Source organism: Trichosurus vulpecula, chromosome 1 (genome assembly GCF_011100635.1).
Source record: "Trichosurus vulpecula isolate mTriVul1 chromosome 1, mTriVul1.pri, whole genome shotgun sequence".
Classification (NCBI taxonomy): domain Eukaryota; kingdom Metazoa; phylum Chordata; class Mammalia; order Diprotodontia; family Phalangeridae; genus Trichosurus; species Trichosurus vulpecula.
Genome location: NC_050573.1, coordinates 372,307,385 through 372,331,898, shown reverse-complemented (window position 1 = coordinate 372,331,898; position 24,514 = coordinate 372,307,385).

Here is a 24,514-nt window from a genome sequence, read left to right as displayed (position 1 = left end):
CCACAATACACTCTGACTAAATTAACTCTTCAATGCAAATGAAAAAGAGAGAATTTTATTCCCAGGCAGAAGTACACAGACTTAGAAGAATCCAGAATCTGAACTTAATATCATTTTTTGTCTGAGTCAAAAGTAAGAATGTTCCTTATAATGCTTATAATGTTATTTTATTTGCTTAATTTTCTACTGTTTTTTAGATGAAATGATTTAGGTTATCTTTAAGTATATAGGTATATGTACACAAAAAAGTATTGATCTCTTTTCTTCTCAAGAAGAGAGACAATCTCTTTATCTATAGAGGCTAGGCTCATATCCTAGATCAATAATAAACTTTAAATGTTATATACTGTAACCCTCACTTATTTCATATCTAAGGAAACTGAGGTACAAGGAGTTAAACTTCCCTTTACCAAGTTTACCCAAGTAGCTAATGGACAGTCAGAGTAGAGGATAAAATATAAAATCATCTGCTTAAATTCAAAGCCCTTAATACTCTGCACACTCTTCTGTCTAGTTTTCTCATACCTTACTCTTTGCCATGTATTCTTTGATCCAATGACAGTGACATCCCTGCTATTTCATGAGCAAAATACTCAATTTCCTGGCTCCAGAAATTTTCTCTGGCTGTCCTTTATGTTTGGAATGCTCTCCCTTTTCATCTCTGCCTGCTGCCTTCCCTGACTTCTTTTAAGTCCCAAATAAAATCCTATCTTCTTCCAGAAGTCTTTTCCAACCTTTCTTAAATATAGTATCTTCCCTCTGCTAATTATTTCCTACTATATGGCTTTTTTTGTTGTCTCCACCATTAGATTGAGGACAGTGACTGTCTTTTGCTTCTTTTTGTATCTTTTCAATCTCAAGCACTTAACAGAGTGCTTAATATGTAGTAGATGCTTAATAAATGTTTATTGACTGATTAACTAATGTCCTGATTTTCCTTTCCATCTTTCTCTCCACTATGTCACACAGCTACTCAGTGAATCTGTGGGTTTGTTGTGGGATGATAATCAGATAATATCAAATAAATTGGATAAACTGGAATGAGATAGTATAAAAAAATCTCTTCTCACTGTTACTAAGTCTAGGACATTAGTGAATTATTTCTTGAGGTATTTTTAAAGTGAGTTTCCTGAAAATGAAGATAACCATATTATCTATTGTCTAGTTTCAGGTAATAGTATCTGTTTTCAAAGGTATATAAAGTATTATTCAAGGCTCTTAAAAAAAGAGGGTAGTTCTGAAAGATATGTTTAATTTATATGTGTTATTTCTCATGCCTCATTCCCAAAGAGCTTTAAGGACTTTGGACAGTAAATACACAAAATAACACATAAGGACATCTACATCATTGCTATCCACTGGGTAAAAGGGATAAGAGTTGCTTGCATAGATATGAATTAAACTTAACAAATATTTATTAAGAAACTACTCTGTGAAAGACCGTCTAAAAATAATAGGGTACATAGGGTGTTCAGGAGGACTAGCACTTCTGGTGTGAGGGCTTATGAGCTCATTTTAGGACTGCTCATCTACCTTTGGTGTCCATTTGATTCATCCAACTCTCATCTGTGGCTCCAAGAAGCTGTAGTATTCATAACAGGTACATCCTGGTAAACCATCTCAGTAGATAGACTAAACCAGGTTGAGGGTAATTGATTGGCCTCAAACCTGTCACTGTGTTGGAGGATGTCTACCCCAAGCATGTGAAGACTTTCCCTGGTGGGATGGGCAGATGAGAATAATTTGTTTCAATGATCATGAAGATGTCTAAAGCAGTGTTTCAACAATCTGGCTAGCAGCTTCTGTGGGGGCATAAGATTCACCCACAGCCAGCACCCAGAAAGCTGCCAACAGCACAGGTTCTTTCGATCTGCTTAATTAAGGAAATCAAGGTGAAGGGGTTGACAAGCTTACTTTTAATTCAGCATATCAATATCATTCAGTTAGTTCAGGGGAAAAATCCAGCACCCTGTACTTTAAAACAAAATGCAAACAAATTACAAACATCAACAGACAGACTTTGTCTGATTCAAATTCCAACACAGAGTTACCAGAGTTCAACAAAGTTTCAGCATCCGGGTTTACAAGCTAGAGGGCTCCTTAGCTACAGCTGCCCAGAGTCTCCTCATCAACACTATCTCCAGAGCCCCACACGAATGGCTCTGTCCTCCCTTCTTATAGGCCTTCAGACATCAAACTTCATCTGAATCACCAGAGCTCAGGCTCTGGTGATTGGTTCTTGAGTTGGCCCCTCCCCTTAGGACCCTGGGAGGTTCACATCCACATGGATTACGTTAACACCTAATGGGGTTTGGGCCCAGGGCTTAGCACCTAGTAAAACTCACTGAGATAAATTGAGTCACTCAAAGAAAACAAATGCCATTCTGGTTACAAGCAGGTGCTGTGGAACACTCAGAACCTGGTCAGACTTCAAAGATGCCAAAGTCATCCACTGCATCCCAAGCCATCACTAGTCATCTTGACTTGTGTCCTCTCACTGTACTTTGATGACTCAGAGAGATTGAGCCTGATAACTTTGTGCAGCTCTGTCTCACTTAAATCCAATTCACATGTAAGTCAAGACATCACTCTATAGTGTCATTGTTCCTCTTCAAAAGCAAAGGACAAATAATAACAAGAGGTTTACAAAAACAAAAAATGAAATCAATCCCTGTCTCCAAAAAGCTAACATTCTACAAAGGAGACAAAATAGATGATTAAATATGAGATAATGCAAGGAGGAAGCAAAGAATAATAACCACTATTTAGGATAAGCAATGGCTTCAGGTAGCAATTGGTCCCTGAGCCTTGAAGGAAGTTAAAGTGTTGAAGAAGACAAAGAGATGAAGAATGGTTACACAATATCCATGGGGACAGCCCATACAATGGAAAGGAGACCTTAGATTTCTTGGGGAGGGGGTTGGGGAGGTTGAAGACTTGGTTCCATTCCTGTACTCTTATGCTGATTATTTGGACAATCCATTTTAGTAATCCTTGGCACAATTTTATTGAATCCAAAAACTCCAGAGGTATTGTGAGAATTTTGTATGTAACATCTTCATTTCAGGGACAAAACTGAACGTTAGATGCAGGAAATGTAACCTGAGACCCAGATTGATGAATGAATAGTAAGGAATAAATATCAAGGTTGAAGGCAGGAAGTCAAGATCAGGAACCAACGTCAGGAGCCTAGGAAAGGACTACATGAATAAAACTCAATTTATTAGTCATCAAATACTTAAGGTACCTACTATAAGATATGGTACTATGGTAACTGATGAGATCAATGCAACGATGAATGACAGTCCCAGGCCTCAAGAAACTTACTTTTTATGAGTTCGGGTATAAATGCATGAAAAAGCAATACCACTTGAGTATTTGTGATAGTCATTAAAAGAACTATAGCAACTCCAATTGTGAAATCCCTTTGGGCTGAGCTATGGCCCACAGTAGCAGAAATAGCAGAGTGTAGAACCAGTAGAAAAGGGGCTGAAATAGCAATCAATATTTAAACTTCAGTTTCAAGCCATTCATAGCTAGCAACACCAAAGAGATAGATCAATTAATTAATCATACCATTTATTAATGACTTACTTTGTGACAGTGTGCCAAGTGCATGGATGTATCAAGAAAAAGCAAAAGTAGTATCTACCCTCTAGAAATTTACAGGAAAATCATTTAGAATCAATACAATTCACTTCTTGGTAATTATAGCAGATCAAAAACCCAGTGAGTGAATAAGTCAGCCTGAGGGCCAAAGGAAAGGCAGCAGGCTAACTCTACTTCCATCTGCTCAGGTTCCTCCATTGTAGCCAGGCTAACACTGTGACCCTTCAGAGTGGAAAGCCCCATGTTGCTGCCAAAGCTATGCCTGCCTCTATATAGAATCAATTAAATACAATTTAAACTTTCTGATTTCTTATGCTTAAATTTAGGTGAACAAATAGTTGTATTATGTATTGTAGCAATTGCATTTCTTACTTTCCAACCAACCTATTGTGTTTTGAATTTAGATAAACTCAGAACATGAGTCATCAACCCCCCACCCCTACCCCGGAACTACCACATTCAGTTCAACATTACTTTTCTTATTAAACTCATGAATGAGCTATTGTGCAACGTAGTGGGTACACAAAGACAAACATATTATAGTAGACATAAACCACTGAAAGTCGAGGGGATATCAACAGAGAGCCATTCCTGATCAGGAGTACAGGTAATTCATCCCCTTCCCCTTAACTATGACTTTTAAAGAAATCTTTTCTTTTTAATTGTTGAGGCAATTGGAGTAAAGTGACTTGCTCAGGGTCACACAGCATATACGTGTCTGGGACCAGATTTGAACTCAGGTCCTCCTAATTCAAGGGCCAGTGTTCTATCTACTGTGCCACCTAGCTGCCACCATAACTATGACTTTTAAAAATCAGCCTAAAACCTTCTAAAGCTGCAGTTTTAGACCCATAATTCTAGGGGCCTGTGAGAAAAATGGTCCTCAGATAGTCCATGAAAAGAACTATCAACACAGTGGCTGACAACTAGGGGACAAACACAACTCTTGCCCCTTGCCCTTCTAAAGAATCGTACTTACGTGGACAAGTCATAGATCGAAGTATATTTTATACACACACACACACACACACACACACACGCACACTTCTTTTGACCATCTTGCAGAAGCAGACATATGGCAAAGAAAATAAATTAGGGATCAGAATATCTAGGTTCCAAACATGGGATCATATGACTTAAAGAAGACAGAAGTATAGAATGTTAGACCTAGGAGGGACTTTAGGAATGTTCCAGGCTGCCTTCACTTTACACATATAAGAAAAGTGAGATCCACAGAGGTTAGAGGACTTGATTGTCTTAGGTCACATAATTAGTTACTGATCTAAAACTGTTAGGTTTAGGACACAGATATCTTGATTTACAGTCTGTTGTGTTTTACTATGTAAGACGCCTCAGAATAAATTAAATATCATGTTCCATATAAATGAAAACACTATTATAGATCTATGTATCTTTTACTTCCCATCTTCCCAAGAAATTTTGGGGGAGGGGGAAAAGAAGAAGGTGAGGAGAAAAGAATCAATATTATTATAATTTTCTGTATAGTTTACATGTTTCTCAAAACACTCAAATTCCTTGGTCAGAGCCACCATATCAATTATTAGATAGGAGACATGGAAAAATTCCTTTTTGAATTCTTCCTGTTTTCACAATGTAATTAATATTCTTATCTCCTCAGGTCACACACCTGCTGTCCTCAACCCTGCTGTCATTTCTCCATTAGAAACTGTCCTTGCCCATTGATTTGGCTTCAAGCCGCAGGCCTGCTGCCAACCCCCTATTTATTTCCCAGGTCCTGTGGGGTGATGCATTGTTTCCAGCTTTAGCATTGTTTAGGATCCACAACACCAAAAAGCAATTGAGGCTTCCATGAACATATTCCTTTCCACCGACCTAGGCCAGCACTAGGCTGGAATCTGTCAAGAAGCCTTGTGGGAGACAATCCAAATATGGAAATGATGAATCCATTCCTTCTGGTAAAAGCAGCAGGAAGTACCTTTTGGAAATTATGGCCTTAATATCTTTGTCCTCAAATGTCCAAATCAAAGAAAGTACATTTTCCAGGGGAGGGGAAAGAGGAAGACAGCTATATATACACTTAAGGCCATACCTGAAGTTAAACTAAATCTACATAAAGAATTGGGGGAAAATATGCAGAAAGCAAGTGGGGGAAGTCTCCTGTCTATTAGTTTAGATATTAGTGATTTTTATAATATTCATTAAGAAAGATGATAACAGCAAATCTGAGAGACAGCACGACTTATCTGGAAAAGTATTTACACTTAAAGTCAGAAAAACCTGAGTTTTAGTCCTTCCTCTGACACAGACTAACTGCATGACCCTGGCAAGTCACTTAACCTCTCATTGCCCTCTCTAAAGGAACTCTGTAAGATTGTAAGTTACATCTGAGTTGTTGATTTGTATCAGTAGAAGGAATCTTCACTTTGAGAGTTCCTCATACCCATGTGTTCCCTGTCTGGAAAAATGAATTAAATTAAATAAGGAAAGTGATAAATGCTTCACCATGCAATGTAAGCCAATGAGCATTTAAGAATTTACTATCAGCCTGTCAATGTGCTAAGCATTGGAGTTTTTGTTTGTTTTTTTAATGGCAATAATGTAGTCCCTACCTCAACTATGTCACATTCCCTTGGGAAAGACAAAATACCTCCCCCCAAAAACATGCATTCAAGATATCTACAGAGTAAACGGAAGATAATATCACAGAAATGGGTGGGATTTGATTTGAGTTTCAACAGAAGCCACAGAAGTCAAGAGTTAGAGGCAAGGAAGAAGAAAATTCCAGAAGAAACATGACATGAAAATAGATATACAGGGTGAATGAGTTGTCAAGGATGATATCTAGATTGAGAGGTTGAATGACTGGGAGGATGTCATTACTGCTCTCATCTGGAATAGGAAAATTCATAAGAAGAATGAATTTTGCAGGAAAGAAATGAGTTCTGGTTTGGAGACGTATGGTTTGAGACATCTAAGAGACAACTAGCTTGAGGTATGCAAAAGGGAGTTGGTGACATAGGACTGTAGCTCAGGAGAGAGATCGTGGCTCATTATGTAAACTTGAGAATCATTTACATAGATATAATTGATCCTATGGATCCTGAGGAGATCATCAAATAAAATAGTATGGAGGAAGAAGAGAAGACATACTAGAAGAGAGCCGTGAAGGGCTACTGAAGGAAGAGTCAGCCAAAGAGATTGAGAGGGAGCTATCAGGTAGGAGAACCAGGAAAGAGTACTGTCACAAAAAAGGAACAAACATATAGAAGATAAAGCTGATTAGCAGTGTCAAAGGCTGAACCAGATCAGGAAGGATGAGTATTAAGAAAAAGCCATTGGAGTTGGTAATTAATAGATCACCAATTTCTAACTTTAGAGAGAACAGTTTCAGTTGTGTGATGAAACTAAAATCAAAATCATAGAGGACAGAAAGTGGAGAAAATTTTCTTATGGAGTTTTCCTGGGAAAAGAAGGACAGATATAGAATGATAGAGATAGCTTGATTGAGGTAGTTTTTGTCTGTTTTTACAGGGAAGGGAGGGAGTATAGAGTTGTTTGTAAGCAGCAGAGAAGCAGCCAGTAGACAAGGAACATTTAAAAATTAGTGAAAGAGTGAGAGTGATAGTGAGGAATATCAGCAGCAGAAGACAGGATAGGGTGAAATGAAGAGTTCATTGTGGAATCAACTTTAATCAGAAGAAGGGCTACTTCCTCATGTGAGGAAGGGGTGAAGGATAAGAAAATGGAGGAAAACACATGAATTAAGGGAAATGGTGAGGAGGGGAGAAAAAGGAACTCTTGGTACATGGCCAGATTTTTTTTTTTGATGAAGTGTGATCTATCCTCAGCTGAGAGAATTGAGGGATGGAGTGGAGTTAGGAGATGTTTAGGGATAGACAATGAGGTTAGGTTTGAAATTGCTTTTGTGGTAGGGAGAATAGCAAATCAATTATGCAGGAGTGAAAAAAAAAAGATTATTCTGCTGTAGTGAGGAACAAGTTAAGATCATTTAAAAATAAATTTATAGTGGACGTCATATTTTCCTGATTTTCTGTTGTTCCATTCAGCAGCACATGAATTGAAGCAAAGATGGCAAACTGTGAGAGTAATCCAAGGTTGGGATTCCATAAGGAACTATTGGTAACAGGGCAAAGGGAGTGTAGAGGACATTGTACAATTGAACTCATTAAAAAATGGAGAGAGGTAGGAAAGGGGAGGAGAATATAGCCAGTGCATGGGGTAATGACATGACAAAGACTTGAGCAGGGGAGGGAATAGAGGTATCAGTGACTATGAAAAACAGTGATGGGCTCATAATGTAGAAGGAAAGGTGGAATAAAAAAAAAGATTAAGATCAGATAAGGCGTTTTCTGATTTCATGAATGTAGAAAATGAACACTTGTGGGTGATGACAAGATCAAGGATTTGATGTTCTGTGTGTGTAGATGAAATAGACTGGAGGAGTCAGTTATGGGAATTGAGAAGATTGAGGAACTTGGTGGTTAGGGCATTCGAGGGTCAAGTGGCACTATTATGTCCCGTGAGACTCAAGAGGCCCATGTCACAGCTGGTATTGTTAAATAAAATTAAGATCTTGCAGGTTAGAGGCAGGAGGTAGAATGTGGTAGTTTAAAGTAAGACAGGTCAGGGAATGGCTTGCAAAATATTGGAGAAGGCCCTGACTCAAAGACAGAAGGGAGAGAGGAGTGAGATATACATACACACAAGAAAAAAAGGTTCATTGGGAGTTGGTCTATATAGTTCTTGCCAATACATACAGATGGTTATTTTCATTTCTGACTAAACAAGTAAACCACTGGCATATTCTTTTTTCAATATTTCACATCTACATAATACTTCAAAATTAGTAAAACACTTTCCTAATAACAGTCTTTCCTCGTGGTCACTGACTCCTACCACTGAGTTCCCCGCATTCTCCAAAAAAGGCCCAATTTCTGTCATATTTCCATTCACTTAATTTTTTTCATGTTTAGGTCTGAACCAACCAACTTTGACAACTTTTGGTGATCAAAGATTCAATCTGCAAACAAATAATTTGCCTATTTTATCAAGGAGAAAGCTGAAAAAAGAGAGGTATAATGGCTTAGTCCAAGACAATGCAACTATTAACCAATGGAGATAGTATCTGTATCAAAGTATTCTGGTCTGAATCTATTTTTCAGCATATTTGTACATCACCTCTCATACCTTCTAAGAACTTTTAAAAATAATATATAGGCTATCTCCCTCATCTGAGTTTACCTCCAATTTATACTTACATACATACATACATATATGTATATATGAGAGAGAGAGAGTTGTTTGAATATTGCATCTCCTATTACAATGTGAGTTCCTTGAAGGCAAGGACTATTTTTGCCTTTCTATCCCCAGCACTTAGCACAGTTCTTGGAACATAGTAGGCACTTAATAAATCATTGTTGTTGTGATTGTTGTGGAGGAGGATGGTAATAATCTTGACTGCCTTAAAGATCAAGGTATGTTTGCACAAACAGTATGGCAATATTGGTTTATACATTTCTGTTTGGGAGCAGCTCAATGGCACAGTAGATAGAGCAAGGGCTTTGGAGTAAGGAAAAACTTAGTTCAAATCTTACCTTAGAAATTTACCAGTTGTGCAACTCTGGGCAAGTCACTTAGTCTCACTTTGTTTCAGTGTCTTTGTCTGTTAAATTGGAATAATATTGCCATTTGACTCACAGGGTTGTTGTGAGAAATAAAGGAAATAACATGTAATATCCTTTGAAAATCTTAAAGTGCTATATAAATGTTAGTTATTGCTGTTGTCATCGCACGTATATTCCACGTGTTGTAGATGATCCTAGCATTACCATATGCCAGGCTAAGTGTTGGGAACTCAAAGACAAACAGAAAGACATTCCTTGCTTTCCGGGAGTATACATACTAATGTGAGAAGACAACATATAAAAATTAGCTGAAAAGGAAGTGGAGAGTTCAAGGTGGGGCTTGCATGGAGGCATATTAGAGAAAGTCCGGAGAGTCAGGAGGACAGGCCGGAGGAGAGGAATGAAGACATGGGTGGCTTGGTCATGCTCTTTAAAAGGACTGTTCTTGGAGGAATCAGACAATCAGTAGAAGAGATCATAGGGACAGAGTGCATTTCCAGTGTGAGAATTCCAAGGATCAAGCAAACTTCCAAGGTGAAGATTGTTTTTCACCTGCTGTAGTAGATGAAGTCAAGGAGTCAAGATTGCAACCTTGGAGAGGTTCATTCAAGGGAAGGAAATTAAGTTCTGAGAAGTCGCAAAGTTGGTGAGTAGAACAATGGAGCAGGCCACTAATATGTCTTTCCTGAAGACAACTGTGATGGTGATTTGGTTGAATGTCTCTGATATAGAGAAGACAGGAACAGGAGGAGGTGGTATGTGATCAATGGCTGGAAGTAAAATGGTTGAGGTAAAAATGGGGAAATAAATTTCCATGGTGTGCTGAGAGAAATGGCTTAACTCTTCCCAGGCAGGGCCTATATTGAAAATTAGAGCAGTGGCAGGATAAGGAGGTATAGGACAGGAAATTGATCTTAATGAAAATTTGATAGTAAGATAGGTTTCATTCAACAACAGTAAGCACCCGGTAGTCTAATTGAACCTTACATTTGCATAATGCTTTGTAGTTTTCAAAGAGCTATTACATACATTATTTCATTTTAGACTCACAATAAGTTTATGAGATGGATGGATTCTGTAAATGAGAAAGTTGAGGCCAATTGGTTAAAATGTCTTGACAAAGGTCATACTGCTGGTAACAAGGACAGAAATAAAAACTAGGTCTCTTGATTCCAAATCCATACTTGATATATCACATTGTCTTAACTTGAGAAAACTAAATATCTGGATGGGGGCAATAGGTTCAAGGAAGCAGAAAAAACTAGTCCTTGCTAAAAAAGGGAAGTGAGGTAAATAAAGGATAAGTAGGAAAACCAACAACAAACTTTACCAATGTTTCAGTATTGCTCAGAATCCATCTGGCCTAGTACTGCAGCTGGCAAACTGACACACACATATATGTATATATCTGTGTGTATGTATATATGTGTATACACGCATGTGTGTATGTGTGGGTGTATATATATGTATATGTGTGTATTATATGTACGTGTGTGAGATGGGGTGAAACAATATTTTACCTCATGAAACTTGGAATATTGGCATGAAAGGTCTGTCTCACTTGGATAACAATTACAAGACATCAAGAATCAGTTAAACAAAATCACAAAAAGAAAAAAAATAGAAAATGTAAAATACCTCATGGGAAAAAGAACTGACCTGGAAAATAGATTCAGGAGAGATAATATCAGAATCATTGGACTTGGATGCCAGCTAGGATTGTATATAAGGACAGCCCAGAGTGTGAGAGAACCAGAACTGAAGGGAAGCAGAATTGAGAAGCAGACATCAAGAAGACACTGAGGCAGTGAATATCAAGAGGGAGCTGAATGGCAGACATTGAGAGAGCCAGCATCGACAGAGCTGCAGAAGAGAGTGCTGAGAGGAGAGTTAGGATTCTTGAGGGATTGTTTACAGGAAGGTCCTAGTTGGGGGGGAAGGTTACAGGATGACTTGATTCCTTGCTATAATACTGTGTTATAATCTCCTTGTTGCTACATTGAGGTGGGCTTACTGGTTTTGGAATATAATTACTACTATATCCAATTGCAGTAGCCAGTCTTGGGATCGGATCCTCTGGTGTCTAAATAAATGTTATATTTCCTCTGCCTTCTACCTAGAGAGTTTTTCATACTTTGTGATTCTGAACCATACAGGCATGTTCATGATTTTCCTCAAGGTCATGAATCTTGCCTTACTGATACAGAATGCAATGGAATACTATTGTGCAATAAGAAATGATGAGCAGGTCCCCTTTTCTCCCTTTCCTTCCACTCTTGCCCCTCTCCCTTCCCCTCCCTCCCCCTCCCTTCCCCTCCCTCCCCCCCTTCCTTTCCCCTTTCTTCGCCATCCCATCCTTCCCTCCATCCTTTCTCCTACCTCCCTTCCCCGGCCTAGACGATGCCATGGTGGAGACAGCGGAGGAGGCCACGGAGCCCGCCCAGGTGGACCTCACAGGGCTGTGCCAGGACATGTTCTCCAAAATGGCCACGTACCTGACGGGCGAGCTCATAGCTACCAGTGAAGACTATAAACTTCTGGAAAACATGAACAAACTGAAATGACGAGCAGGTAGATTTCAGAAAAACCTGTAAAGACTTATGTGAACTAATGCAAAATGAAATGAGCAGAACCAGGAAAACATTGTACACAGTATCAGCCACATTGTGTGATGATCATCTATGAATGACTCAGCTCTTCTCAGCAATACAATGATCCAAGAAAAGTACAAAGGACTAATGAAAGAAAATGCTATCCATATCCAGATAAAGAACTGATGGATTCTGAATGCTGATCAAAGCATATTTTTTTCACTGACTTTTATTCTCATTTTTTCCTTTTTATCTGTTTCTTCTTTCACAACTGTGACAAATATGGAAATATTTTTGCATGATAGCACATGTATAAATTATATCAAACTGCCTTCCATTTTTAGAGGAAGGAATGGGAAGGAAGGAGAAAAATTTAGAACTCAAAGTCTCATAAAAATGAATGCTAAAAATTTTCTTGACATGTAACTGGGGGCAAAATAAAATACTATTTTAAAAATGACATGTAGATGGATAGATAGATCTCACTACTTGCACTGTTGTGCCCATAAATGGGAGAGTATACCTGAGTCAAGTTATTATAGAGTATAGAGCCCTCGCCCTTCCCGCTAACATGAAAATGGATATATTAGAATTTCAGTACAAGGGAAAGACACCAGCACTTTATGATACTTTTTTTAAAATGAGTATCTGTAAATCAGTTTATTGGCAAATAAAACCATTTATTGTATATTATGAAGACACAGAATGATAGGCTTGGGTATAATTTTTTTAAAGTACAATTTTTCTTGGGCCTGCCTGACCAAGGTATAGGTGAGAAAGTGACAATGACTTGGATACAGGAGACATACTTTAGTGCATGGGTGCACATGCATGCAAACACACACACAAGTACTAGAAAGCAAAGAAAAAAATAAAGGAAAGAGAGAAAGTAACTTAGACTCTTAGAATACCTTGAAAAAACAAGACAGTTGTGCATCAAGGTTCTCAGATGGACAAAATGTTACTTCTCTCCGAACCATAAAAGAATTTCAGAATATCATCTTGATGCTCATTCTCCATTGAAAATCATGACTGGAAGTTGGTCCCTGATCATTTATGACAGAGAGTAAAGTATTTGATTGGAAAGGTAGAAGTCTTGGAAGGGTGGGTAGGCATGGAAACAGATTTACAGATTTAAGGCTAGAAGTCATCCTAAAGACCCTCATTTTAAAAGCAAGAAAATTAAGGTGCAGGGAAGTTAACTTCTTTTTACAAGGTCACATCAGTAGCATGTAGAAGAGACAGGATTTGAATTCAAACCCTCCAATTCCAACTGTAGGATTCACGCATTGCAGAAGTTGGGAGAATGATTTTTTTCATTAACTCAAGAATTGAAACTGACAGTCATTGAGTTGTTGGTCATTAATGACTTATTGGAGGTGCCAGTAAATTGTTAATTAATGGTTGTGCATGAAGTTATTTTTCAGGCCTTTAGTTGATGAGCCCTAAACAGTTCAGAACTTTTCCCACAAATCTCCATATGAGGTACTTGGGAGTAACTGAGAAGCAAAACAGTGTAAGAAGGTAAGCATCTCCAGCCCATGTCTGATCAATGAAACTGAAACCATATTGGACCTTATTGTGGACCACCATGGAGCAATTGAAAACTTAAGAAAGATTATGAATTCATGACTTTGAAAGATCTAAAGGTGCAATTCCAGCATTACTCTTGGGAAAGAGGTCACACATCACTATTGATTAGAAGTTGTACATTCTTTAATCCTTCAGTGCTGGTTTCTATGTCTTTCAAGAAGGAAAGAAGGAAGGAAGGAAGGAAGGAAGGAGAACAGATGGAGGGAAAGAAAGGAATTTTAATTTAGTTGATAACCTTTTACACTGGCATTTTTAAAACACTAAATTATTCAGGTATTTCTCTCATTGTTCCACTCAGCTTTGTCCATGGAGGTCTATTTAGTAGTTTTATATATATATATATATTATATATATATATATATATATATATATATATATATATATATACATATATATATATATATATATATGTGTGTGTGTGTGTGTGTGTGTGTGTGTGTGTGTACTCTCTAACCTCAGATAACTATAGATACCATTTTCTATGGAAAATAAATGGAGTTTAGCCTTAATTGACTGTAGTGTTTCCAAATCAATCCATTTTGCTTTGATTGTATTTTCTATCCTTCAAACCAATTGGCACAATTCTATGTCCCAAGAGAACAGAGTGTCCCCTTAGGCTTCAGTGAGGAATAAATGAGAGTAAGTGTAGAGTGTAAGAGAGCACTTTGTTATAAAAAAATTATTTCAAGTCATCAAAACTTGGTGGATTTAGGTACTGAGTCACTGTTGAGGATCTCTGAACTATTGGGAATTATGGAAGATGCATTAGAGCACTAGAGAAGGGTAAGTACTGAGCCGAATATTGTTTTGTTTGTTTTGTTTTTGTTGTTAATGAAAGTCGATATGAAGCTTGTATGTCATAGAATTGTGATATTTTTGGCTCCTATCCTGGGGGTCAGGGGAGCAATTTGGAACATATTTTAAATGATGATTTGTGAACATTTTGAGAGAAAGTTGTGACCACTGAAAGCCAGAAGGGTTTCATTAAGAATGGTTCATATCAAATTAACCTCATTTTCTTTTTTGACAGGTTTCTTTTAAACCAATAAATCAAGATAATGCTGTAGATATATAAACATTATAAAAATGAACAATTTTGATACATTTTATAAACTTATGAAGAAATTATTTCAACAACATATCTGAAAAAAATCTGTTATTCTTGTAAGAGAAAAAAGATTAGAAATGTTGATTAGATAATATTATTATTATTATGAGGATTATAACTGGCTCAAGACTGGACCCAGAGAGAGTTTCTGTAGTACTTGACATCAAATTAGAGTAAGGTCTATAATCATCAGGATTCTTCCTTGGGTATTGGAGTGTTAAACATTTTTATCAATGACTTGGATGAAGACACAGGTGGAATGCCTGTCAAATTTGCAGATTACACAAACATAGGAATAATAGGAAACTCATTGGATAGTAAAACAGAGCTCAGAAAGTATCAACAGGCTGGAATATTAGATTGAATTTAATTAGATGAAATTCAATAGTAACAAATATAAGGTCCTTCATTTGGGTTTAAAAATCACCTTTAATATTATACTTTTGGGAATATTTTGCTTAACAACAAATTTGGGGGAGGTCTCAGTATACCTCAACCTCAATATGAGTCAATGACGGAGAATAATAGTCAAAAAATTATCAGTGCGATCTTAAGTAGCATCAAGAGAGACATCAAAAGAACACGGAAAGTGATAGTCCAGTGCACCCACCCTGGGCAGATCATATAAGTAAGGATATGTCTGTAGGGGGTAGAACAAAGGTTTTCATGGTTAAAATACAACATTAAATCTATGAGTGTTTCACTGTTGACAGGTACTAATATTAAAGGAAGGTTGAAGACTATGTGAATGAGGAACAATTATTTTGGCCACTTTTCTTCCCTTTTGTTTTGGTTCAAAAATCATTAGCATGGCTAGCTGGATAGCAAGTCGGCAATTTCTAACCAAACATTAGATGATTATTTCACAATTAATTGGGATCTGAGATATAAAATAGGTGTTAAAAGAAAAAAATGTTAATCCTGGCTTTATGTCCTCAGTATAGTGGCTCACAGCCTATGCCTATGACTGTCAAATTGCCCTTATCTAAATGATGATTTCTACTCATCCACCATAACAGAAGAGCTGAGAAGGTAGGAAAATTGCTTTGAAGAGATAAAATCCAGAAATTGGTGCTTTGGAGATTTATATAGAAGTGGTCATGAGGTCTATTGAGTCTCCTATGAATACAAGAGAGGCCAAGGACAGAGAAAGGAGGTAAATTGCAGATGTGGACACTATAGTGTATAAAGAACAGAGCAAAACACTGACATAGGATTGGCAGAGGCATGAAAATACATCACAGTGGAGTGTAGGGAGCAGGTCCAAAGAAGAGACAGCAGCATGATGACATCACCAAAAGTTTTTAGGGAGCCACTGGTCCACTTTAGTTGCTACTCCACACGTGAGCTCCGTTCATATGTATTCCTTATGTTTCAGCCCCTATGCTTGAACCATAAGTGTGTCCTCACTTCTAGATGATGATTTGTGCGTTTATGGGAAAGTGTGCTGGATTTATCAGGGCAATGTTCCACTACTACGTTTTTTGTAACTATCATTTCAATAAATGCCTTTCAATTAACTGAGTACACCCTCTGATCCAGTAGTAAAAAAGAACACTTTGGTGACTTCTCAAGAGTCATGGTTTGGGGGAGGGTGTAACTACAGAGTAACTGGATCAAACTTTAAGGTGCTTATTTTTGAAAGCCCCATTTGTAAAAGTGGGGTTTATGTCCCACTGTGCTACATGTTCATTTCTAGGCACCATGTTTTAGAAGGGACATTGGCAACCTGGAAAGTATCCAGAGGACAGCAAGGAGTGAAATTTAGAGTAGCATATGAAGATTGGTTGAAATAATTGGTGATGTTTAGCCTAGAGAGAAGGTCTATGAGATGATAATGGTTTTCGATTATTTAAAGGTTTCCATGCTGTGTTTGAAGGTTTGTAAAATGTTTCATGTATGTTACCTCATTTGATGCTTACAGCATCCCTGTAAGGCAAATACTATTATTTTCCCCATTTTGCCAGGAAGGAAACTGAGGCTGAAAGAATATAACTGATTTACCTAGGGTGTTCATACAATTTCTGAAGAAAGTTCTGAACTGAGGCCTTTTCTTTTTAATTAGGAAATTGAGGTTAAGTGACTTGCCCAGGGTCACATACCTAGTAAGTGCCTAAGACCAGGTTTGAACTCAGGCCCTCCTGACTCCAGGGCAGATGTTCCATTCATTGGGCCACCTAGCTCCCCATGAATTCAGGCCTAGATTCTGACTCCAAATCTGGTACTCAATCCACTATGCCACTTAGTTTCCTGGAAGACAGATTATATATTTTCTTCTGGTCCCTAAACAACAGAAATAGGAGCAATGGGCAGGATTTGCAGAAGAACATAAAAAAAACTGGGTTTTTGAAACAAAAACTTCATAATAATTAGAGTTTTCCCAAGGTAAAATGGGCTACCTCGAGAGGGTGTATGAACTCTCTCACTAGAGGTCTGCAGGGTTAAAGTTGGGTGAACATTGGTTGTGGATATTCTTTAGGGATTCCTATGCAGATACATGGTTTCTTTCAAACCTAAGATTTTGTGACTGTTCCAGAACTTAGGTTTATAGTAAGAAGGGAAGGCTATCGGGTCCAATTCCCACCTCTATTTTACAAATGAGGAAACTAAGTCACAGGAAGGTTGAGGCACTGTCCTATGCTGCCTTCAGTAGAACATAAGTTTGTCTTAAAGGAAACAATTTTTAAAATACTTATTGATTTTTTCTTTCAAGTTTTTAGAGTATCAGTGACATAACATACATGACTGCTTAGATAGATAAATATAGATATAGATATTTTCTCCCATAATAGTGTGATCTTTGTTTGGTAAGTTGGTTGACTCTCTGTGTGACTATCTGTCAAAAGTGAAAATAGGACTACATGATCTCTAAGGTTTGTTCCTAGTTCTAACATTCTATTAATATATATGTGTGCATTTTTATGCATACACACGTATATAAAAATACATATATACATAGGACTGGGTCTGTGTTTTTTTTTGGTACTCCTTGTGAAGGAGTACCAGTAACTACCTGTCAAAGGAATTCTCCTGGAATGCCTTCCCCAAATTAGTTTTAAAGAAAACTGATGAAACTACCCAGTCAGCCTGGTCATATTCTCATTCTAATTTTATGACTCTTCCGCTTTGCATCCAGAGAACTGGAACTGGAACTTACTAGTTGCTTAACAAAATGCTTTCCTTGCAGAAGCATTCCATGTGTTTGCTGAGGTTGCTGGACTAGAAGCTGCCAGGAAAAGAACTGTCATATTAGGAGGTGACCAATGTATTGTGACCAAAATACAATTGCTAGAACAATGGCCGGTTTATCTTCAGTGATACAAAGACCATGCCTCTTAGTTCCCAGGAGAGTCCTCTTGAAAAAATTTCAGCTGAAAAAAATAGCCTTCATCTCTTCCTGGAGACTTCATCTTTATCTACACAAACTAAAGGAGAAAAGTGGTGATTACCTGGTCAATTTAATTAGCAGCACATGCTCATGCTAATAACTACAATTTGCCAGGTGCATTGCCTGGTTGCACTGTCCATGCAAGCTAAATTAACTGGGTAATTCTTCTGTGGGTTATCATTTTGTCAGTCTCTGAAATTAATCTAAAGAAGGGGTTCCATTTGAGATGCTTTCTACACTTAATTCAAGTCATTATGTTAACTCTGCTGTAACTCTGACAGATCCCTGAAAAAACTATCCTACAATATTAAATGTATTCATAGGTGTGGATAGCAAACATCTCTCTCTTTCTATCTATTGCTGTTTCTATACATACATATAACTTCATCAGAAGGCAGGTAGATGGTGTGGTGGAAAGACCCCTTGGCCTGGAATCAAGAAAACCTTAGTTCAAATTTTACTGCAGATCTTTACTAGCCATGTGAACCTGGGCAAGTCATTTAACCATTGCCTGCCTCAGTTTCTTCATTTGTAAAATAGAGATAACAGCACCTTCCCCATGATTTTTTTGAGGATCAAATGATATAATATTTGTAAAGTGTTTTTCAAATATTAAATAGTTATATAAAAGACATCTCTCTATCCCTGTTTCTCAATCCATATCTTTCAAAGGTCTATATGTGGAAAAGGAGAAACCAGAGTAAATAAGTTGGGCACATATTTAGACCACTTCTCTAAATTGCAAAATACTGTGGGTCATTTGGCTTCCCCAAAACTTTCTCCTAAATTATAAAATGGATTCAGATTAAGTTATTCAAACTGATTGCCTTACTTCTCACCTTTGCCTTGACTGAAAAAACTAATCACTTCCCTAAATGAAGGATAACAGTAACATTTCCTAATACACTGATGAAATTCTCTTTGGCCCTTTCTATGGTTTACTCTTTTCTAGAGTTCTGACACCTAGAGTCAATAAAGTTTCATTTATTATCTGTGTCTCCACAGCCAGACTTTGCTATCCATATCTATGAATACATATAACATTTAGGACAGCTCTTTCAGGTATCTGGCAAAATGATAACCCCACTGAAATTATGCCTTGAAATTGCCTAGATAGCTGAAGGAAAAGAAGAGTTTGTGACTAAAGCATAGTCAAATTCATTCCCCTTACCTCTTCCCTCTCTTCTACTGTTCTATTCTTTTCATCTTATGCTGAGAAAACTTTGCCAAAGGGGAATTCAGTGAATTTCTTAACTTTTCTATTAACATTTCCAAATTTCTAGAGCTTATTATAAAATGAAATAAAATAAAAATTCCACTAAATAATGTAAAACTATTCATATCAGAATTGAGCTCATGTATGCTTTTTTCTGGCTTTTCATCCTATGAATGTTTGCATAACCAAATCTATTTCACTGTGATAAGGTAAGCTCTAAAGCTTAGAATCCTGTTTGGTTAAACCTGTATCCATAGTGAATACAATCAGTTTCATCATATTCTAGGTGAAATATCCCCATTCTTTGTGAACTTATTTAGGACTATTCAGAGCAACCAAAAGCCAATAAGAATACTGCTAACAAATACCGTTTGAGCCCTTTGGGCCTTATCTTTAGTATAACCTTGTTAACAGAACTTTGTTAATTAACCTTGTTAATAGTTGTTACAGGCAACTACTAGTACTCACAGGTTCATAATTCCCATTTCTCCCTCCTTTTAAAAAATCTAGCCATATAGATATATACAAGGTCATTGCTAGGGGAGCATGATCTCTTTACAGGAGATTGGATACCCTACTCTCACATTCATCGGCTTATCACCTGCAACCCCAGGTACTTTGGGTACCAAAATATGAGCAAAATTCTATTTTTGTTTATATCCATGCTTGCTCAATAAAGGATAAAGCAAAAGAGGTACTCAAAATACACACACACACATTCACATATAATATACATATACAAATATGTGTGTATATGTGTATACATGTATACACACATATACATACACCCACATATATATACATACATACATATATACACACATATATGAGTGTGTGTATATACAAATATATACACACAATCTTATATGTGTATGTATGTATATATATGTGTATGTATACATATATTTGTGTGTATGTATATGTATGTATATATATATATATATATATATATATATGTATATATATATAGGGTATAAGGTGGGTAATTTTATTTCTATGTTAAGAAAACCATGACAAACACAAGAAAAACAAAACATGCATTACAGAATGACCAGATCAGAACTTAGTAGCTCAATCATTACTATTAACTCAGTCATCTGGCAGGTATTCAAGCCTCAATAGGATTTAAACTGTTTTTGCTAATTATCCATGTTGTTTTACTTCTGCTGGCATTGACCGATCAGCTAATCATGTTCTCTTCAGTAGCATCTCTCTAATATCTAATCCTCCCTTGGCAACAGCCCACTCTTGGATTTTCTTAGGCACTCTAACTCTTGTAGTAACGTTTGAACTGCCTGATACAGACACTTCTCCCTGACATCAGTTGTCCCTTGAAGGATGCCACTACCATAGCCTTGTTGGGGAGAGATGGAAACATCATAACTAAAGGTCCCCCCAGGGCTTTTGTTTGTCACAAAGTCCTATACAAAACAAAATAAGAAACAAAAGATGGTGACCCCATCACAGAAAATCAGACAATGCAGGCTTACTTAGGCAGAATGTAAGCTCATGGTTTGTGGCTGGGTTGAAAGGCATCCCCCACCTGACTCTCTGAATAACTCAGAATTGTTCTTATTCTGTGGAGGTCATAGCAAAAACTGAGGAAGAGACAAGTTGCTCCTTTGAGGCATGTATTCAATTCCAGTTCAGGAACCAACTAGAGAACTCTCTGCTGTGTGACCCTGGGCAAGTCGCTTAACCCTGTTTGCCACAGACCCACAGGATGCAGTATGCCAAATCTAATAGTGCCAAGAGATCACATATTATACCCCCTTTTCGGTCTCTTGCTGGATTGGCACAAATAAAATTAATTTCCATAAATTCCATAAATTGCATGCATTTTTTACTAATTATTAGGCAACTTAGAAAATACCTTAATTGTATTGGCCTTAAACAGGGCAGCCTCCTATTGGCATCATATTAGTCCTCTGTCTAAAACTCTAGATAAGTCTGTTCCCTGAGGGACCTTCCACAGGAACATGAATATCCTCCCATTCCCATGCCCATTATTTGCTACCCACTGTGGGCATGGAGGTCAAACATTCAGACTGTCTCTGCTAATATCTGTCTTTCTTCCTCCCCTTGTGAGCTATCTCTGTGTGCTGGTTGCTCTTCATCTAAACTCCCCAGCACTACAAGACTTCTTTATCATCATCAAATATAAACTATTGAATCATCATAGCCAGAAGCCTACAGTGAATATCAACACACATATTAAGGATTCATCCCCACTGACCCATCTACTATCATTATATCTAGATGAAATAAGCAGTGACCTATGTGGACTAATTTGTGAGCCAACAGAAAGGCCTCCGTAAGCAAACTAACCTTCTTGCCTAGGTGCTATTGCCCTTCTAATTCTATCATCAGAAAGACCACTGAGACTGTTCCTGATTAAAATTCCCCAAGAAGGAATAACTTGATTATACGCTGTATACAACAGACTGTGTCATATGTGTCTCTGCATCCCCAAAGTGAACAACCCAGTGCCTTATGTAGGATGGGTGGTAGGTGGAACAGTATAGAGCACTGAGCTGCAACCAGGGAGATTCATCTTCATGAGTTCAAATCCAGCCCCAGATAGTTAGCTGTGTGACCCTGGGCAAGTCGCTTAACCCTGTTTGCCTCAGTTTCTCATCTATAGTATGAACTGAAGAAGGAAATGACAAACCACTCCTGTATCTTTGTCAAGAAAATCCCAAAAAAGCGGTCCCAAAGAGTCAGATATGACTAAAATGACTCAACAATAAGAAGTAAAGTTTTGGAGATGTCCTTTCCTGCTTCCTTTTTCTGTTCTTTGACATAGACTTTTTATATCTTCTAATATTTTGATCTGACATCTGGATTCTACAGCCAGTTTTTTTTCTTTTTTTTTTATTTCTATCCTGTTTCTATTTAGCTTTATGTGGTCTGTCCCCCAACCAATCCTGTTTTCTTTCTCCTCCTCATTTCTCTCTCTCTCGCTCTCGCTCTCTCTCTCTCTCTCTCCTTCTCTCTCTCTCTCTCCCTCTCTCTCTCTCTCTCTCTCTCTCTCTCTCTCTCTCTTTTTCTCTCTCTCCTTCTCTCTCTCTTTCTCTCTCTCTCCCTCCCTCTCCCTCTCTTTCTTCCTCTCCTCCTCCCTCTCCCTCTCTCCCTCTCTTTTCTGAAAAAGCACTCATACTGAGGCATAACAAAAAGAGATTACCTGGTTAAGTGCTTCATCTTCCCTAGGCTTAGCCCTCATTGGTCTTTATAATATCACTATTCAGGGTCTGAAAAAAGAGATTACCCTAAGATTACACAATTATATTTTAGAATTTTAAATTTAATTTAATGTGCAACTTCTCTTAGCTCTACTTTCCTATGAAACACAGCAATACAGCACAGAGGTAAAAATATTCAGTATATAGACATATCTGGGGATTTGCTACTATAGAAAGGCTTTTCTCAAAGGAGATCAAGATGTAGAAAGATGGCCCCTTTTCTTGTGCCTCTTTTCCATCACCAAATAAAAGCAGATGCTCCATTCTTCCAATCAGATTGCCTATTCATTAGATGCACTCTTTCAAAGGCCTGAGAGAGTGATTTTGCAAAAGAAAAGACAAAGCAGGAGTGGCTACCAAAGCAGCCTTGTGAAATATAGACAGGAATGTCTCCTCCCTTCCACGTAAGACAGAGAAAAACCTACTCATCACCTGGGAGAATGAATCATCAGCAGGCCTGATCTTCCCTAGAATTAAATTTCTCTTTGAGTTTGAAGTGTGCTGTTATACTTCAGTCTATCCTAGTCACTTTTTTAACTAACCACAGCAATCCTATTCCAATGCTTCCTTGTGGCATAAAAGTAACTTTGAACTCTCAAAGTCTGCTCATGGTTCCTACAAACCTGGAATGGGTGAGAGAACAGGCCCCTAAATGAATTGCATGCTGCCTTACTAAGTGGGGAAAGACTCCTCACCAAGAAGCTGTCATTCAGGGGATAATTTTAATTTGTCCACAGTGCCTCAAGAAACCATCTACTAAGACTTGGAGGAGAGAGAGTAATCTGCCCTAAAGATGGTAAGAAAAACCATATCATGACAACTCATTTACTTGAAGTGTAGAAATGTGTGTTGTGTTGTGTGTGTTTTTTCAAACAATTTAGAGGTTTAAGGACAAGATTGCTATCGTATAGTCCTTGTGACCAACATGGTAACCTGATGATAAAATACAGATTTAGACACTGAGATCCTATCACAACATTCTGAAACAATTACCAGTTCCAATTCTCCTTCCTATTCCAGATTTCATCTAAGGACTGCACATGATTTGGCTCCTTTTGCTAAAACTGAAACTAAAATAAAATAAAAATAAATAAAAACAAAGAAAAAATCTTGAAAAGTTGTCTTTCCCTGCAATAGCAATGGGATGACATAAAGGTGTTGCAGGGATAGAGAATGCCTATGAAGTCTTAATGTTAAAGGCTAAGATATCCTAATAGAATACAAGTACTTTATTTCAGCAAGTTTTATTTTATTTAGTGACATATCAATATAGTTATTTCCACCTTAGAGTGCTGAGCAAAATAAAAGAAGTAGGAAGGGGGGAAAACACTATATAAAAATTTAATGAATGCAAAGACCTTGAAAATGTCCTGGGTCCTGCAAGTGCCCTGCGTTTCCCATTGACAGAACACACAGGAATGAGGCAGTAAGCGTTTAAAATCTTTTAGCCCAGTAACCATCTGCACCTGTAATGCAATTTCTCAATCCCTTGATTACTTTCTGCTGTTTTTGTTTATCACTGGATCATGTGCCAATTCTTTCATTTGCAGCCTATCAGGGGAGAGAGGTCCCTGTTCAACCCAATCTGATGCCCAGGGCCCTGAAAGGACAGAAGTAGAGGAAAGGGGTGCAGAAATTTTACATTTTACAGCATTCCTTTCATCAACTTCCTTTATCTTGTGTTAATTTCTTTTGTGAGCATTTCCTTATCTAGAGGGAACAAATTGGGGACCTGAGAATTCCCCCCAAATTGCATCAAAGTACCTGTTTACTTCTTTTGTAGCCTTTTAGAGGGATATTCTTAATTTTAATTAATGACTTTGTGTAGAATATATCTTGAGGGACAAAAATGTAATTAAAACACAGGGCATATATGTTAGAGTTTCTGTGGAGGGGAAGAGCCCACCATGGGGGGTATATCATACCTTTCTGAGCAAGATCATGTTCATGCACATCCAGCAAATGTCAAATCCTTTGGCAAGAGTTAATAGGGGAAAGGGTAGTTAGTAGATTTGGTAAAAGGGGCTAGGGAGAGGAGCTGCTTCACCCAGTACAGGTAAAGGAAGCCAGGAAATTCCAAAGGCTTAGTTGAAAAGTTGAAAATTTCAACTTAGTTAAAAAATTCAAGTCTTAGTTG